This window comes from Rhinopithecus bieti, unplaced genomic scaffold, assembly GCF_001698545.2.
Source record: "Rhinopithecus bieti isolate Rb0 unplaced genomic scaffold, ASM169854v2 scaffold_68895, whole genome shotgun sequence".
Lineage (NCBI taxonomy): Eukaryota > Metazoa > Chordata > Mammalia > Primates > Cercopithecidae > Rhinopithecus > Rhinopithecus bieti.
Genome location: NW_016826689.1, coordinates 888,558 through 908,086, shown reverse-complemented (window position 1 = coordinate 908,086; position 19,529 = coordinate 888,558).

Sequence of the window (19,529 nt, the reverse complement as noted above, 5' to 3'; positions counted from 1 at the left end):
CTCATGGCCTTTTCAAAACATGCTTTTCCTGAAGCAATTTATTGCAGATCATTTCTTTGAGGCTTGACACCGTTTAGTTAGCCCTGCTGCACTGGATACAGAGAACACGTTTTTCTCCTTTGCCCTTTGCTTTTTCCTAGAAGGTCCAACATGTGACAAATTGCAGAGATTATATGACTTTTATTAAAGTACACACCTTGTGACCCTGTGAGAAAAGAAAAATGACCCAAGATAAATAAGGGGGTGTTTGTCTAGCATCCAGAAAAGGCTACATGGAAAGTTAAAGTACAAATACCAATATCGCTATTGAATATTTGCATAGCCCTTCATAGTCAACTGATACTACAGAGCAGTCTTGCAGATTCAAGTACCTAGAGGGCCAGGCAGGGAGTGTAGGCAAAGGGCTAGGTAGGTCTTAGCAAACTGAAAAAATATATACACACTAAAACCAGCTTCACCTGTTTCCAGGTGGGAGTAGGAGCCTCATGCTACTGGATTTTTCAATAAATCCCTGAAACCTGGGATTCCGTGGCATATATCTTAATGTTAAAGGGCTGAAAATTTATTTAAAACATTTAAATCCTGTGAGAATCAACAAATTATGTCTGCAGGCAAGGTCCCAGACTACCAACAGTGAGTTTGTGTCCTCTCTTTATTTTAGACTTTAAAAGATTGAGAATATACTAGCCTGTTACAAGAACACATTAAAAAATGTTTGTTTCTGTTCGATGTGTATTAAGATGGTAACCAAGGACTCTTCCTGCTGCCTCCGTTTCAGCAGGGATGTGAAGACAAGACGTATTAGCAGAGGTGGATTTACTCTGAAACTGCTGAAGGTAAAGAAAGTATCAGGGTGGTTTAGCACTCCCAATTCCTTTTCCAAGTCCTTGGGAGAGCCTTTTAATGTGATTACATGATCATTTATTTTTGCAAAACTTACAAAAGTAATACCTTCTAACAGCAATGTGTTAGGATCACAGACTAGTTCCACTTGGAGTTTTCTTTCTTTCATACCTCCCAAAGGATCGGGTGTTGTTATAGTGACTAGGGGCATTTTTTGGAGATCCAGGTAGAAGGATCCAGCTAGTAAGGCCCCTCAATTTCAGCACAATTGACATTTTGGGCCAGGTAATTCTTTGCTATGTTCACTGTCCTATACATTGAAGGATGTTTAGCAGCATTTCTTACCTCTACTTACTAGATCCTGGTAGCAACCGACTATTCTCCCACCCACACAGTTGTGACAACATCCCCTAGAGAGATAAAATTGAACCCTCACTCCACTGAGAACCACTGAACTAATGAGAAGTTGATCTGTGGACACACCTAGTATGGGTTGGTATATAATTATGTGGTTCCAAGTCACATTTGTGTTACAGCTTACATTCTCTCTAACAGTTTGAGTGTGGGCATGGTTTTCACAAATACTTGACCTGATAGCACCAATTCACATGGGTGCAGAACCAGGGTAGCAGATCCCAGGACAGAAGCACATGGGATGAGGCAAAAATAAAAGTTGGAAATGAAACGACAGGCCTGGGTCTTTGGAAATGTCTTCCAAATCTTACAACTCCTGTGTGAAAGAAACTTGGTGGAGACTTTCCCAGTTTGGGCAACAATCCTAGACGTTTACGTGACATTGCTAATAATGTGTTATGATGCTGAAAAAAATATTGAACCTATCATAATACAAATGAATTCCAAAACAACCATGCTAGAAGAAAGACTGGATTATCTTTCTTTTCACACTATTGAAAATGTTACGAAGTTGTTGTCTTTATAGAAGGGATCAAAGAGTCTATAGCTAGAAGTACAGGAAAAGGCATAATAGAGGAATATCAGATAGTTAATAATGATATCACATTTTTGAGTTTTATAATGGTTGTAGTATTCATCAGCTTTAAAAAAATTTTTTTGTTGTGATTTATGATATCATTCAAAAATGTTCTTTTAGTGCCTTGTTTTGTATTATACTTTTATTTTTTTGCTAAGAAGAAAAATCTCATTTCAAATTATACAAACTTCAGGATACTTAAAACTTAGATTTGCATCTGAATTTTAGATATCAAAATGAGTCGTGAGAGAAATACCTGGAGTCTTTATGAAATAACTTTCTTGATAAAGCTACCGGTTTACCATCAGCTCTTTCACATTTCCTCCTTCCTCTCCCCTCCCCATCTTCCCTCTCAATCCCCAAGGTGAGGAAAAAGAGAATTCCACTTTTTACATTAAATGAAAAGAAATGCATCAACAAGACCACTCAGAAAGCTTGATGCTTAACTTAGCTCCTGATAGTGGGAGAACAATGGGGCAATACCTGACTGACTTTAAGCTGGGAAACTAAGAGAAAGTCAAGCTGGCTGGCTCTTCAGGCCACTGCAGCCAAGGTGAGGGGGCCATAATGGACTGTCTACACTTAGAGTGTTTAGCAGTTGAAATGCATGAGCCAGATGTGGGCTAAGCAGAAGAGAGAGCTCACATGCAACTCTTTTACATCCTGTCCAGGAGGGCTACTCAGTAATGTGATGGAGATCCAAGGGAGACCATGTAGAGTGCTCTGAAAATTCCGGGGCTGAGGGGCCACCTCCAGCCAAGAAAAATGTGTCACCACATCACAGAAGTTATACTTAATCCAGGGAAGAACTTTGAAGAACCTACAAGGATGCCAGTGAGACACAATGCCAACCTTTAAACACCAGCCAGACCCAGATGTGTGCAGTAAAGTTATAGCAGTACTGGGTAAGTAAGAAATTTCCTGCGTTTCTGGAGGAAGTCAAATTGTCTCTGTTTGCAGATGACATGAATGTATATTTAGAAAACCCCATCATGTCAGCCCCAAATCTCCTTAAGCTGATAAGCAACTTCAGCAAAGTCTCAGGATACAAAATCCATGCGCAAAAATCACAAGCTTTCCTATACACCAATAACAGGCAAACAGAGGGCCAAATCATGAGTGAACTTCCATTCGTGATTGCTACAAAGAGAATAAAATACCTAGGAATACAACTTACAAGGGATGTGAAGGACTTCTTCAAGGAGAACTACAAACCACTGCTCAAGGAAATAACAGAGGACACAAACAAATGGAAAAACATTCCATGCTCATGGATAGGAAGAATCCATATTGTGAAAATGACCATACTGCCCAAAGTAATTTATAGATTCAATGCTATTCTCATCAAGCTACCATTGACTTTCTTCACAGAATTAGCAAAAACTACTTTAAATTTCATGTGGACTCCAAAAAGAGCCATATAGCCAAGACAATCCTAAGCAAAAAGGACAAAGTCAGAGGCATCATGCTTCAAACTATACTACAAGGTTACAGTAACCAAAACAGCCTGGTACTGTTACCAAAAGAGATATGTAGACCAATGGAACAGAACAGAGGCCTCAGAAATACCACCACACATCTACAACCATCTGATCTTTGACAATTCTGACAAAAACAAGCAATGAGGAAAGGATTCCCTATTTATATAGTGTTGGAAAAACTGGCTAGCAATATGTAGAAAATTGAAACTAGACCCCTTCCTTACACCTTATACAAAAATTAACTCAAGATGCATTAAAGACGTAAACGTAAGACCTAAAACCATAAAAACTCAGAAGAAAACCTGGGCAATACCATTCACAACGTAGGCATAGGCAAAGACTTCATGACTAAAACACCAAAAGCATGGCAACAAAAGCCAAAATTGACAAATAGGATCCAATTAAACTAAAGAGCTCCTGCACAACAACAGCAAAAAAAACTATCATCAGAGTTAACAGGCAACCTACAGAATGGGAGGAAATTTTTGCAATCTATCCATCTGACGAAGGGCTAATATCCAGAATCTACAAAGAACTTAAACAAATTTACAAGAAAAAAAAAAAAATCAAAAAGTGGGCAAAGCATATGAATAGGCACTTCCCAAAAGAAGACATTTATGCAGCCAACAAACATATGTAAAAAAGTTCATCAACACTGGTCATTAGAGAAATGCAAATCAAAACCACAATGAGATACCATCTCACACCAGTTAGAATGGTGATCAGTAACGCTCAGGAAACAACAGATGCTGGAGAGGATATAGAGAAATAGGAACGCTTTTAAATCATTGGTAGGAGTGTAAATTAGTTCAACCATTATGGAAGACAGTGTGGCGATTCCTCAAGGATCTAGAACTAGAAATACCATTTGACCTAGCAATCCCATTACTGGGTATATACCCATAGGATTATAAATCATGATGCTATAAAGACATTTGCACATGTATGTTTATTGCAGCACTGTTCACAATAGCAAAGACTTGGAACCAACCCAAATGCTCATCAGCAATAGACTGGATAAAGAAAATGTGGCACATACACACCATGGAATAATATGCAGTCATAATAAAGGATGAGTTCATGTCCTCTGCAGGGACATGGTTGAAGAAGCTGGAAACCATCATTCTCAGCAAACTAACACAGGAACAGAAAACCAAACACCACATGTTCTTACTCATAAGTAGGAGTTGAACAATGAGAACACATGGACACAGGGAGGCGAACATCACACACTGGGGCCTATCGGGAGGTGTGGGGCTAGGGGAGGGATAGCATTAGGAGAAATACCTAATGTAGGTGACGGGTTGATAGGTGCAGCAAACCACCATGACACGTGTATACCTATGTAACAAACCTGCATGTTCTGCACATGTATACCAGAACTTAAAGTATGATAAAAACAAAACTAAACTAAACAAAAAAAAAAAAAAAAAAAAAAAAAAAAAAAAAAAAAAAAAAAAAAAAAAAAAAAAAAGGAAGAAGTTTCCTGCTCTTTTCACCTCTCCTTTCTCCCCCAGTTCTTCCATAGTCAGTTGCAGCTAGATGTTTGGGAAGAAGGTAGGAAAAACAAAGAGAAGGATGCACATCTTTCTGCGCTGAAGTCACCAGCCTCAGAGTTCACATAGCAGGCTTGACTGTGTTTCCTTAGAAAGGCCTGCTTACAAGACTGGCCCTTGGGTAGTATCTGAAAACTCAGCTTTCAAGAGGGTTCCTATCTCTCTAACTAATCAGAGTAGCTCACTGTGCCTAAACTGTTTATGCAAACAACATGCTTTATGCTGAACTCATGCTTGATTTCTGGGAGACTGGAATTTTGGTATGTGTTAATTAGGGGGTGCCTATGTGATAAGCCTCCAGTAAAAACACTGGAGCTGAGCTTCCTTGGTTAGCAAATTTTCACCTGTGTTGTTACAATTCATTACTGGGGAACTAAGCTCATCCTATGTGACTCTATTAGGAGAGGGTCATGGGAATTGAGTCTAATTTTTCCAAGATTTTGCCTCATGCACTTTTCCCTTTGCTGATTTTGTTTTGTACCTCTTTGCCATAGTAAGTCATAGTTATGAGTACCATTACATGATGAATCTTATAGGTCTTACTATCAAATCACTGAAACTAGGAGTGGTTTAGGGGAATCTCCTGACACAGGCCCTAGCTGTGAGGGTGGAGAGAAGCTTTACTTTTTAATAAAGGTTAACTCTGTGATTATTACAGCGACTAGACACTTTCAGTGACTGAACTGACACTATATTTCAGGCTTAAAGTGGGCAGAAATGCCATGGGACTGATCAAGTTTTCGTCCAGTGACAGAACAACTAACTCCATGAAATAAGTCTAATGAGGTAGTAAAAAAACAAAAACAAAATTGCATTCTGGTTACAGCCCAGGAGGCAGGCTTGTTTGGCACCTCAGTGCCATGTACATTATTCCATTGAATTCTCGTGGTAGCCATGGAAGGCAGGAAGGGCAAAGGTTTCATCCACCTTTACAAGAGATATGAGAGTACATGGTACATGAGAGTTAAAAAGACTTTCCCAAGTTCACATGGCAACAATTGAAATTCGGTTCTCTGATTCCAAGACCTGCCTGAGCTTTTTTCACTTTGTCACATTGACTGGTTACTTAACGTAGAGTGATGAGATCAACCCAAAATTCATTGTCCTATCCTCTAAAAATAAAAAAAAACTTAATTATCTACCAATCTCTTTCCAAATGTATCACTCATGTGCCCTTTGAGATATCTAACTTGTTGGGGGGTTTAGTTTGGAACGGGTCATCTTTCCTACTTCACCTAATGATCTTGGAGCAAACTGATTCATAAGAGAATTGAATCTGCACCTGTGCTCTCACAGGCACTGACAAGCCCTGGGCGGTGGTCTGTGTGTTTTTATGTTTATTGGGAGTGGGGGATAATTTTCTCCTACCTGAATGACATGCTGAATGTGTTCCATCTGCTCTGCTTTGATCAATGATATGAAATCCATTCTTTCTGTAAATACCATCAGTTATGGCTCAGCTAGATTAATTTAACAAGATTAAAAACCGAACAAAACTTTCTCAAACACCATCTGTTCAACAATGAGCTCTGATTTTTCCAGGCACTGTGCTAGATATGATGGTTACAGTAATGAATATAACATAGCTGTTGGGCCAGGGTGGTTCAGAGTCTGGTGGAAAAGATAGACAAAAGAATAAAATAATGGTTCCAGTGGGATGTACTATAGCAGGGTCAGAGAACAGGCCATTCAGACAGACTGCTGGCTTGGGGTCATACTTTAGCTCTTCTATTTTCTAGCTTTGTGACTTTGGGCAAGTTTCTTAACCTTTCTGTGCCTCTGGTTTTTCATCTATAAATATTCAACTAACATCAACTGTAAGCTGGGCGCGGTGGCTCAAGTCTGTAATCCCAGCACTTTGGGAGGCCGAGACGGGCGGATCATGAGGTCAGGAGATCAAGACCATCCTGGCTAACACGGTGAAACCCCGTCTCTACTAAAATACAAAAAACTAGCCGGGCGAGGTGGCGGGCGCCTGTAGTCCCAGCTACTCGGGAGGCTGAGGCAGGAGAATGGCGTAAACCCGGGAGGCGGAGCTTGCAGTGAGCTGAGATCCGGCCACTGCACTCCAGCCTGGGCGACAGAACAAGACTCCGTCTCAAAAAAAAAAAAAAAAAAAATCAACTGTAGGTGAAGCTATTCAACCATATGCCAGCCAATGATATTAGTGGCTCTGGGTTACAATTTTGACAAGAGAGTAAGTCATTGCTATTAAGAAGTTCCCCTTTAATGTGGGAGATGCACAAATAAACAGCCATTATAATCCAGAATAAGTGTTCCCACAGGGGCAATTAAGGGCTATGTGGGAGCACATTGCTCGCTACATGTAAAGACTGCTCTTTGTTAACTAATTGTTCTACCTGGTTACAGGCCCCATACAGAAAGAAGAAACAGACAACCTGAATCACATTCAGAAGAGAATCTCCACAATAGTGAGGGTTGCAAAACCAGGTGACATGAAAACCAAGAGAATGAATTAGGTAGATTAGTTTAACCTAAGGAAGCAAAGATTCTGCACAGGTGAGGGCCGATTTTCATTCCTCAGAGTTTTCTCCTTTGGAGGCTTCTTTGTTTGGGCCCCAATTCCATTCTTCACATTCAGCAGTTTCTGGGAGACTGATCTTACCATGGCCTGTCCCTCTGTGTTCGTCCCAGTCGCATCCAGATGCGTCTCTGGTCTTGTCTCCTAGTGTTTCCTTCACACTTGCACTGCCCTGGCCACAAGGGCATCCTGGTGTTTCTTAAAGTCTCCAGGCGCATTTCCTCCTGGGGTCTTTGCATTTGCTGTCTCCTGTGCCAGTTCTGCCTCTCCCCAGTTATTCACTTGCTTACTCCCTTTCTCCAGAAGCTTACTCAATGCCAGAGTTCTCCCTATGGCCTTTCACTGTTTTGTTTTGTTTTGTTTTGTTTTCAGTAGATCATATCTGTTCCAACCTAGAAAGATAATTCATGTACTTATCTTTACTGTCTGACTTTCCCTACTACAACTTAAGTCCCATGGGAGCAACAAGATTTGTGGTGTTTGTCTCATGCTGAGTCCCAGAGCCAATGACATTATCTGATGGTAGGAGTCCTTCAGTACATGTATGTTGAGCAAAAGCAAACAAGGATGGATTTTATAATAGCCAGTGCTCTTGAAAGATTGAATTGGAGGGCTTGGGATGAAGTGAGATCTCTATCATTGGAGGGGTTCAAGCCTAGGTTGGAACAACCTTGGTAGCGATGTTGTAGAGCGCATTTGAGAATTGGGTGGTAATTAAATGTGTTTTGTTCTCTTGACAGAGCCCAGTTTATAAATAGATGAAGGTTAAATAGCACCATATTTTACAGAAGTAGTGCTCTTTCTGTGTGGATCTCTGACTCTGCAGCTAACAGAAAGTACCTAATTGCCTTATGGGTTGGATTTAAAAATAATTATTGATTTGATTAAATATTTATAATTTATTTAAATGCATGTTAATTATTAAATTATGCTTAATGACTAAGTCATTTTGCTAATCAAATATTTTTTAATAATTAAAATTAAACCATACTGGCTTTATTTTGATAAATCACAACATTCTAAACCTAATTTTCAGGGTCATATGATTTCAAACATAGACACTAATTACCCTGGTGGCATTTTACATTAATTGTATGACCCAATCTTAAATTGGCATCTTAAAAACTAGAAATATAAATTTCACTGTCAAAATAAAAACAAACACAGCAATTGGGATGTGTGTTCTGTATGGTCATGATTTTACATATATGATTTTCTTAATGGACAGATAACACTCACTTTTTTTGCTTGTTTGTTTTGAGACAGGGTCTCACTATGTTTCGCAAGCTGGCCTCAAACTCCTGGGCTCAAGTGATCCTCCCTCCTCAGCCTCCTGAGTAACTGGGATTACAGGCATGTGCCACTGTGCCAGACTAAACAATGCTCATTTTTAAAAGAATATCACACAGCAGGAAAATAGCCATTACATCATATCTTTTCCTTAATTTTAGACCACTGAAATTAAGTATTTTGTTTTATAGCCATGCTTTCTGTGGGCAGTAATCCTTGGCTCTTTCTCCTATGCCCCTTCAGAAACATTGAATTTTACACATTTTTGAGTTCCTCCCAACTTAAAACCTTGAGCATTTTCTCACCAGAAAAGGACACAAAGTCTTTTGTTAGTTTTCTCAGGCCTGGCTCTCACACTGTGTTACTGTATCTGCTCCATTCTCATTTCTTATACTTGCATCTCTGTAAGACCGCTGTGTGAAAAGACAGGAAGGTATAGAATTTTTAAATTTTGGATTTTAGAATTTTCAAGTGTCTTACATATCTGTAATTTGTGGTGCGTGAGTGTGTGTGTGTGTGTGTGTGTGTGTGTGTGTTAATCTCATTCCAGTTGGTTAACATTGAAGCATCCATTCTAAGTTAGTTAGACTTTGAAAACCTAATCAGAAGCCCACAAACCAGCGGTGCTATTAGAAGGATGTACTTATGTCATTGCAGTGGTGGTTTCACAGGTATGTACTTATCTTCAAACTCGTCAAATTGTATAAATTAAATATACCGCTTTTTTTGTTTGTCAATCATACCTCAGTAAAGTGGTTTGAAAATAGGATTCAACTTTCTTCATGAATGATCAACACTAGAGAGTTTATTAATTAGTATGAGAGTTGTTAGACATAATTTTTAAACTGGTCAAATGAACTGGTTCAAGAACCTGAATTGGCCAGATGGGTTGTAAGGCCTCTGCCATTGCATGAATGCATTATAGCAATCCATTGATGAAATCACTCTGCTTCAGAATAAATTTGTCAGAGCATATAAAAGAAAAGAGAACAGAAGTGTTATTGAGCTAGTACAGTTTGTTAACTTACTTTTTTTTTTACAGCTTTACTAATAAATATTTGAATATCTGACCAAATTTGCTCAGAGACTAGCTTTCTGGGAATATGACAGCTGGTAGAAAGACCTGAAGGGGAGACTTTTCACACTCACCAAACTCCAACAATTAAAAGCCACTCCTAGTTAACCCAAAACCTGTTAACTGTGGGCAACCATGTGGGCTAATGTTGATGAAGGTATGCCCTTCGGATTCCCTGTGAACTTCCAAACTTGCAAAAATCCCAGCAGTTGAAGTACATGATAACTATCAGAAATGTTTTCCAAGAAGCAAAACAATAAACTATATGATTTACACTACACTAAGTGAGCTATAAATTTTCTAAAATCAACTAATAGCTTATATGCAAGCAGCAACTATCCTTCAAATGAATTATGTGGGTCATTGAAATTCAACACTGTGTCTTCATATAAATATTATTGTGAATGGTGGTTAAGCATGAACCTGCCTAACATGATGTAAACAGAAATACTATAGCTACAAAGACAAATCAGCTAATTTAAGAATCTAACTACTAAATAACACCAAAATGTGTAAGTCTTGATGAAGAAGTACAATTTTATTTATTTGAGTAATTGAATTCATTTATTTGAATATGAGCATAAAAATATGGAGGATAGGATTTCTAAAAGGGAATCCTGGGAAAATTTGTGAGTTTATATGTTGAGGACACTAAACATTTTCTTTATAGAAAGCTTGAGTTAGGTTGCTTGGATGTTCAGAAAAGTAACAAACTAAGAAAGGAGACAGAAGTTCTTCAAATCATTGAAAAAAACATGAAGAAGATGGGGAGGACTAAATTAGCTAAGGGGAATGGATATAATTATGGAAGAAAACATTTACCTGGGATATTAGCTTAGCTATAACTAGAAGTAAAATGTTGAGAGAAAAATAATGAAATACTATGGTTTGGATGATTTATCCTGAAAGAGAGAGAAGGGAGGCGATTGTGATAGAAAAAAACCTACTAGGGGATCGATTTCTGACATCATCACCAGGGCACGGTTAGTTGAAGACACCTGGTTGGTCCTTAGCAGCTACACCTGAGGTCCCTGAGCCATGGGGCAGCAGCATGCAATGGTTCTCACCCTTTGAATCTTCATTTCTATTGCTTTGTGTTTATAAGTCACGGATTTTCAACACATCTATGGCACAACTTATTGTCTGCTCTCAAAACCTCAACTTTAAAATCTTGGGTCTTGTCCAGGCACAGTGGCTCATGCCTGTAATCCCAGCACTTTGGGAGGCCCAGGTGGGTGGATCATCTGAGGTCTGGAGTTTGAGACTAGCCTGGCCAACATGGTGAAACCTTGTCTCTACTAAAAATACAAAAAATTACCCAGGTGTGGTGGTGGGCACCTGTAGTCCCAGCTACTTGGGAGGTTGAGGCAGGAGAATCGCTTAAACCCTGGAGGCAGAGGTTGCAATGAGCTGAGATCACACCACTGCACTCCAGCCTGGGTGACAGAGCAAGACTCCATCTCAAAAAAATATAATAAAACTAAGAATAAAATAAACATAAAATCTGGAGTCTTAACTTTTAGGCTCATTATTCATTTAATATAGACTCAAATTATAATTCATCAGTCAAATTTCAATCATGTTCCTGAGAGAGTAAACAATGCAAAACAAAATGAAGCAATAAAACCCTATTCTCACACAACCAACTTATGAACTAGTGCTAGTCCTTGTTTTAAAACATAATATAACACAGAAAGAAGGACGTAACTTCAGTAATTGAGTACCTACTATGTGCCAGACACTGTAATGAGGATGTTGTTAATGCTGTCTGCCTTATTTAAAATTCTGTGAAGATGATATTTTTTCTCCATTTTACGAGCAATGAAAACAAAAGCCAGATACATAATATAAAGCATGGACAGTCACAGAGTGAGTGAACGGTGGTTCTTGCATTCAAAACTGGGAATCTGTGCTATTATGCCATACCACTTCCCAATATACTAAGTTCTAACAGGTATCACATCTAAAGGAGGAAAAGATTTGTCGCACTTAACGTCAGCAACAGGAGAATCAGTCACTTTTTAGATTTATCAAGTTGAATTGCAGGAGGATGGCAGTTGTTGATTGCTCTGTCTGTCATTGTTGCCAAATACTATGGCCGGCAAAAGTTCCATTCTAAATGACCCAAGTGTCCAATAGAGATAGAAGCTGGCCCTGTCATAAACCAGGCTGGGAGCAGGTTCTGTGCCCGCTAACCAGCAGTGCCATTGTTGCTGATATCAAAGGGTCTATAAAGCCCATAAAAGATATGCCAATCTGAGAAATCACATGCTAAAGGAAATCATTAATGCAACAATTCTAGTATTTTTTTCCCAGGAGAAGGTGCTAACATCCAAAACATTGGCCAAATGCATTTCATATTTGTAACTGTCTTGTGTTTACTTGAACACAAGTAAAATCTTTCCGTATGGACTGACAGGAACCAGTTTTGATTTTCTGTTTATCTCTGAGTTTGCCTTCTGGGAAAAAAAAAGAGACAGGTTTCTTTTCTATCATCAAGGGTAGTGATTATAGAGAATCAAATCCAAAAGTTAATAATAGGAATTCATTGCTACAAGTACGTATTGAATGATGCTCATTTTATCAACAAAGGTGTATTAAGCACCTATTCTATACAAATCCCTCTGAGGATCCAAAAATGAAAAAGATGAACTGTGCCTTAGAGAATTCTGGACTGCAGACAAAGAGATGAAGATGTTCACACACAAATACTTCTAACAGTGGGAAGAAATAAAATCAGCCTCATAAAAGAAGTACACATAGAATCTAGCCTGTTTGGTGTACTTGGAGTTTAAAAGGCAGTGCATAGGTTTTGGGGTCCAAAATATCTGAGTTAAAATCCTGGCTTGGACATTTATTATGACATTGAGTACACAATCACGCTGAATCTCAATTTCCTGTGTGTAAAATGGTTCCAGTAGCACCTATTTCACAGTCTAAGGTTTAAAGGGCAAAATGTATGCAAATTGCTTAATGCAGAGCTGGGTAGAAATTGCTATTATAAAGCATGAAAAGATTCTTTGAAGGAAAAGTTTCATGAAAGAAGTGCCACTTAAACTGGGTCTTGAAGCTGGATGGAAGAAATGGCATTATGAAAAGAGCAGAGATAGGAGAGCACACAGTACATTAAGGGAACAAAGTGGCTTCATTTCTTAGGAGTGGCATAATGGTGTAGCAGGAACAGTGAGAACTAAAGCTAAAAAAAATGGCTGGATTGTTAAGGTGTATTAATTTGAATGTTGGACTAAAGGATGTTAGACCTGGAAGTTTCCAAATGATGGCCTATAGGTCAAACCCAACCTGCCACCTGTTTTAGTATGGCTCATGACCTAAGATGGGTTGTTATATTTTTTAAAAGTTGGGGCCTGGCGCCGTGGCTCAAGCCTGTATTCCCAGCACTTTGGGAGGCCGAGACCATCCTGGCTAACACAGTGAAACCCCGTCTCTACTAAAAAAATACAAAACAAAAAAACTAGCCGGGCATGGTGGAGGGTGCCTGTAGTCCCAGCTACTTGGGAGGCTGAGGCAGGAGAACGGCATAAACCCGGGAGGTGGAGCTTACAGTGAGCTGAGATCCGGCCACTGCACTCCAGCCTGGGCGACAGAGCGAGACTCCGTCTCAAAAAAAAAAAAAAAAAAAGTTGGGAAAAAATAAAAAGAATATGAACATTTTATGAAATTCAAATTTCAGTGTTCATAAATAAAGTTTTGTCTGAACATAGTCAACCCGTTTTTTAATATGTTGTCTCCAGCTGCTTCAGCACTACAACGGCAGAAGACAGAGTTGAGTAGTTGCAAACAGGCATCATCTGGCCCCCAAAGCTAAGGATATTGGCTATCTGATCATTTATGGAGCAAGTTTGCCAATCTTTGATTGAGAAGGTCTTTTGTAGTCAATGGGCGTACACTACAATGAAGGTTTTTGAACAGGGAGGTAATCAGCAAGGAGATGTTTACAAAATTAAATTTGCAGTTGAATTTGAGATGAGAAGGGCAAGAATCTGTGACACTTCAGATGAAGGTGATGTAAGTGGCCATGAATGAGGGCAGGAAGAATAAAAAAGAAGGGGACTGTGGTATTATAGAAACACTTAAGGCAGCCGTAAGCCTGGTCATTCTCTATTTCTGTGTGTCTCATGTCAGCATTTTCAATTCAATTTAAAAGTCTACATTATATATTAAAATCTTTCACCCACAAAACACCTACTCAGAGAAAGAAAGTGGGAAAGAATTCTGTTTACCCAGGGGAAGAAAGGACCCTAATGGACTTAGTGGCCTAGCTGGGAGCAGCAGGTTTATGATAGTGGCCCCAAGCAGAGGGAGGGTTGGGAGATGCTCCAAGAGTTGAATTGTCTGGCATATTTCCTTCTGCATAGTAAACTGGAACTAATCCTCTAGGCAGACGTGGTATCCTGGGCTGCCACCATCCATCTTTTTTCCCCGTGGAACAAAAATGCTTTGTGAAAGGAGGATATTTATCTCCATGGAGCTGGTATAACCCTAGATGAGGAGTGAATATTTTGGGATCAGGCGCTCAACTGAAAAGAGCCTAGTAACTAGCCAGCTCATCTTTGTTCCAGTGTTAAATATTTTAGAGACACCAGACACTGGGGCAGCATTAAATACAGACCATTATCAGTAGCAGACAGAAGAAATTAGAGAAAGCTTATCAGACTGAGGTGTTTTGTTTACCACTAGTCACTGAAAAAATTATATTTGCTTTCTATACCTTTTGCAGTTTTTAAGTACAACAGAGTTGCTTTCCCATGAACAAATGATAATAATAAGATGAACTAAATGTCACATCAATATTTATTGTTGTACAGATATTGTTATTATATATTTATAACACAAATGACTTTCCTTCAAAGGTTTCTATGGGCATAGCATGCATGTGCCCTGGATATCCTCTGACTTTCTGGACTTCAAATGTTGCATTTAGTTATTTTGATAAGTGCATTACTCTGGAACAAGTAACTTAATTTTTTTGTTTGGTAAATATGGTTCTCACGCAGCTCTGAAGGTGTAGTTGTACAAACTAATTCCTGGATTGTAAAGAAAAGAATTACCGACTGAGTGTGGTGGCTCATGCCTGTTATCCCAGCACTTTGGGAAAGAATTATTGGCTGGGCCTGGTGGCTCACACCTGTACTCCCAGAAATTTGGGAGGCTGAGGTGGTGGATCATCTGAGGTCAGGAGTTCAAGATCAGCCTGGCCAACACGGTGAAACCCTGTCTCTACTAAAAATACAAAAATTAGCCATGTGTGGTGGCATGCACCTGTAGTCCCAGCTACTTGGGAGGCTGAGGTAGGAGAATCACTCGAACCGGGGGCTGGAGGTCACAGTGAGCCCAGATCACGCCACTGCAATTCAGCGTGGGCGACAGAGCGAGACTCTATCTAAAAAAAAAAAAAAAAAAAAAAAGATTTATCTGGGGATATGGCAAGTGGTTTCCTAAGTTGCAGAAATCAGTCTATAGTTTTATAATATAATTTGTTCAATGCTGACTCTGCCATTTGTCAACCATTTGACTTTGGGCAAATATAGCGTACTCACTGATTGCCTACTTAGCCTTCATCCCCCTTCTTCCCTCCTACAAGCACCCAGTGTTCGTTCACATATGCATCTGTCATGACTCAGAGGAAAACAGTATCATTTCCAGCTCTGGGAATGGCCCTTATTGTTAACATTCTAGCACATATGTCCTTGAGCAGCAGCTATTGATTTAGGAGTCATCTTATAACCTACGTTGTCCTAGACATCTTGAAGAGAACAGACAGTTCATACCCAGGAGGAAGGAGGGTTCTTCCCCATGCTGGACAGGAAAAAGGAAACATGTAGTTCAGATCGTCACCATGACCCATGTGTGTGAACATCCGGGGGTACAGATATGAGATGAAGCTGGCACTTAGGTCCTTGTATGACACCTAGGGAGAGCTCAGCCACTATACTCTCAGTTGCAGGCAATAATGAATATTTCCTTATCAATGGAGTTTGAATAGGGGCTTCAGTTACTTACAACCAAAGCATTCTAGTGGATGGTTAAAATGCCTTAAAACTAAGCTAACTTATCTTTGAGTATCTACTTCATAGAATTTTTTTGAGGATTGATCGAGAGTAAATAATTTATTTAGCACTCTATTTTATATTCCCCTTAGTAGACAGTATAGTTCTCAGACCAAATATTAGAAACTTCATCATATTTGTTGATTCACAGTTTATGTGAAATCTACTCTGTTTACTAACTGTTCACTGGCTGTGTTTTGATTTTCTCTTTGTTTCTACATTTGCTTAAGTACATTTACCAGATTAAAGAATCATGGCGTCAGCATCTGCTTTGAGAAATGAACACTCCCCTTATTTCCCAAGCCTCTTTCTCTTTTACTGTTTCTTCCATCTTTAAAATAAGATGGAAAACTAGGAAACAGAGGTTATATCATTTTTCCAGCTCTAGTGAAAAGGCTAGACATATGAGAAAATAATTTTCACATTTTTTTTTGTCAGTGAGAATATTTTTACTTAACATTGCTAGTTAGCAGCAGAGTTAACCCTTCCCCCTATTTTTGGTCTTTAGTTTTGTTGGTCTGTTTTCCCACCTTATGGGGAAAATAAACCAATAAAACAATTCTGTGAGGTTAGCTCTCACAATAAGTTATTGTTGGTTTTACTAGTTTGTAGAATGTGGTTTGTTGACAGGGATATATTAGTCTGTCATTATTAGTCTCACCCTCTACATTTTTGAGCTGTTGTCTTTTTTTTGCATTAACATTTCTTTATTAACCCACATGTGGGGCCTGATGGTGGATGTATAATTGTAATAATGTTATTACGTTTGCTGGTGTAGGCCACAGGAGCCCAGGTGGCACGGTCTTGGATAATGTCTTTAATTGCTTTGTTAAATGATATATATTTTTCAGACCTTTCATTAAGTAAGTTCTCTTTGTGATGTGCTTGTAACAATTGCCCTAGGCCAGTAGATTTCAAAGTGCTTTCACTCTAGGGATCTTTAGAGGTGCTCTAGGGAGTCACAGAAAAAATGAGGTATAAATCAAAGTCGTGAGGCACCGGCTGGTGGATGCCTCCTTAGAACATATTTCAGCACAGCCCTCTGAGAGTCATCACCTGGGGAGCAGAAGTAGATTGAAGATGAAGTCTCTTTGCTAGTCTGGGTGTAAAATCATTTTTAAAAGTGCTATGGTCTGAATGTTTGCATCCCCTCAAGATTTGTATTTTGGTATTGTAACCCCCAAGGTATTAGGGTATTAGGAGGTGGGACTTTTGAGAAGTGAGCAGGTCATGGGTGGAGCTATCATGAAAGGGATTAATGCCTTTATAAAAGAGGCCCAAGAAAGCTGTCTTGTCCCTTCAGTCATGTGAGCACACAATGAGAAGATGCCCTTTATTAATCAGAGAGGAGACCCTCACCAGACACTGAATCTACCAGCACCTTGATCTTAAACGTCTCAGCTTCCAGAACTCTACTGTGAAAAAGACATTTGTCTTGCTCATAAGCTACCCAGTTTATGATATTTTGTTATAGCAGACTGAACAGACTAAGACAAAAAGGTATCTGGTTGTCTGATCAAAGTGAAAGCAAGAGTTCTAGATGGATAGCAAGAGCTGGAGAGATCAGATTGTGGAGTTCTGACTGCAGGGACAGCATCTAACCCTTTTTCAAAATCAGCTTTGTGACAGGCCCTGCACTAAGCCTTTAAAAAACATTATTTCTTTTAGTCCTTGTGACTACCTATGGGTGGGTATTATCATCTCTCTAAGTTTTGGAGAGGTAAACCAATGGGTTCAAGGTGATTTTGCTTGTAAATAAAGAGACAAAGGATAGGACTGCCAGGCTTCAAAGCTACAATGTGAGCTTTACAAGATCTCAACATGTTCCAAACATGAGGACTGGAGTTTGCAGGCCTCTACTCTCTGGAGTGAGAAATGAACAGGAGCAGTGTAGGAAATTGTACAATGCAACGTAGATATAAGGCAGTATAAGGAGTTCAACTTAAACAGAGAAACAACTTGCTTATCTAGCAGGATTTAGAGGCTGAGTATTCTCAATTTCTTTTAATATCCGTGACAGAGGCATGCTGATGTCAACTGGTCAAGTCATTTTTGTCTATTTGGTTATTAAGTGCCACTTCTATGGTGAATGCTGTCATAGGCAATAACCTGCAATTAAAAGATAATCTCATATCCTGCTCCCTGGCAGAGTCCCCATTCTCATGCCTCTTCTCCAGACAACTTAGGCTCTAATCTTCTAATCTTTCTCCTTCCAGATCCCTGGCACACCAGCTATTCCATTTGCTTTCCTACATGTCCATGTATTTCCTTACTTCAGGCCACTTCTCTTCTAATACAAAGTGGATGTCCAGGTTCATTGACTAAAGCTCTGCTCATTGGGCTACTTAACCTCATTACTATTCTCAGTGGCACCCCTCAATGGGTTTTGAGTTCAGCACTAATCCATTTTCATTATTCCACATACCAAGCCAACCCATCACTGAACCAAGCTTGGCCCTTTTCCTCCTTTGTCAGCTGGTCATAAAGTTTGAACTGATGAAAAGACACCAGTGTAACAGTGGTGGCTAACATGGGAAAATGGGCCGCATCTTCTTGGAGCTTGCTTGTACCTTATGAACGTATTTGTCCCAATCCTGGATATAACATCCCATCTTATGGTGGATCACTGTTGACCCTCATGCACTTAGGTCTTGGTGAGTCAATCTGATGGAACCCAGCTCATGAGAGGCATCTCTAGCCATATGGTCAGTCGATATCCCATGATTAGATGCGTGGTCTCTATTAGAGTCCATTAACACACCAAGAGGTGCTCTTTGAGTGGTATATATTTCTCTGCTGCAAGTAGTCCCCACAAAATGGTAGACTTGGAATAAGAGGTCAAAAAGGGTCAAATAAATGAGCATATGAGAATATATCTCCCTATACCAGCAAACCAACTAGTTTATTATGATTTTCAGGAAGGCTTAGAGCTCATCCTACTTACCAAAGTAATAAGAAACATGCTAGTGATAGGGGCACCAGCATCACTGACAAGCTCAAAGGTGTCTGTCTTCTAAAAGTTAAAGTTCTCATTAGGAGGTGCTGTTACAGAACTGGACTCCTTAATATCAATCAATATTGAAGTATCCCCAAATAGAAGAAGCCAGTTAATAGCACTTAAGCTTAAGGGGCAAGGTAAATGTAATTACTATCAGAGAGGTAGCCAAGGGAACCTGACCAATAGAGAGATATGTGATGGTTAATAGAACACAGTGCTCCTAGTGGCAAGAGTGATCAGTTGACAAGTGAGTTTCTTAATTTATACAGTTATAGTAAATCATGAATGGATAATCAGAAGACTGAAGACAACTCCACCAATTAAAAGTAATGGTTCTTTGCCGCATTTCTGGTCCTGAGCCAGTTCTCAGTCTTAGACTACATTAGCTGAAGGAGAGGCCAGGTCCTCCAAGGACAGATATTCCAACATCAGAGTAAGTGTATACAGTAATGATTCCCTTAGTTCCACAGTATAGGGACCTATGGCCTTTACTCGAGTAAGTGTACATTGAAGAAATTGGAATATCCAGAACTTCTGAGGGCTGTTAGACATATTGCAGCATATAGTACGATCACAGTTTATTATTACAGTGAAAACATATGAGGACCAGACTTTATATGAAGTCTTAGCCTGGGTTTATCTTCATGGACCTATCCATCTCAGAATGTATAATTGCAATGTTACC